Genomic DNA, 633 nt, shown 5'->3' on the forward strand with positions numbered 1-633 from the left:
TCTTTGTAACAAAAAAATATAAACTGCCATGAAACTCAGGTGCCAATAAGAAAACTAATTCTTTCGCAGCGCACACTGACTTTTCACTATTCGCCCGCGACATAAAAATTCACCTTTCCCCTCCTAATTAAGATTAAGNATGATTTGGGCGTATGAAACTAATAGCGGATGTTTAAGGTTCCCCCAGTTTGTGCGGAGGTTGAAAAAGCCAAAAAACTACCCCTGAAAACCATTTTTTCGAAATAACTCGTGAATAACGCGCTGTACGTCCAAAAAAGTGATATAGAAAGTTGTAGAGCTCAAAATTCTAGAATAAAAATGTTTAGGGCACTTTACCCCTATTCCCAACCGTTCATCCCCCAGAGCCGCGTGAAGATCAGATGNACTCCCCTCCTAATTGAGATGAAGATATGAAAAAAAGGCAGTTCGACGGAGAATTGAATTTTTCATTAATTAACCCTCTTTCATCCCTTAATCTCCGTTACAAAAAAATATAAACTGCCATGAAACTCAGGGGCCAGTAAGANGCTTTAGCCCTATTCCCAACCGTCCGTCCCCCAGAGCCGCGTGAAGATCAGATGGGAAAAAAAAATGTTTTCCATTTAAAAAATTGAAGTTAATGAATTTTTTTTT

The sequence above is a fragment of the Diachasma alloeum genome, unplaced genomic scaffold (genome assembly GCF_001412515.2).
Source record: "Diachasma alloeum isolate Michigan unplaced genomic scaffold, Dall2.0 Dall_scaffold_00538, whole genome shotgun sequence".
In the NCBI taxonomy this organism is placed as follows: domain Eukaryota; kingdom Metazoa; phylum Arthropoda; class Insecta; order Hymenoptera; family Braconidae; genus Diachasma; species Diachasma alloeum.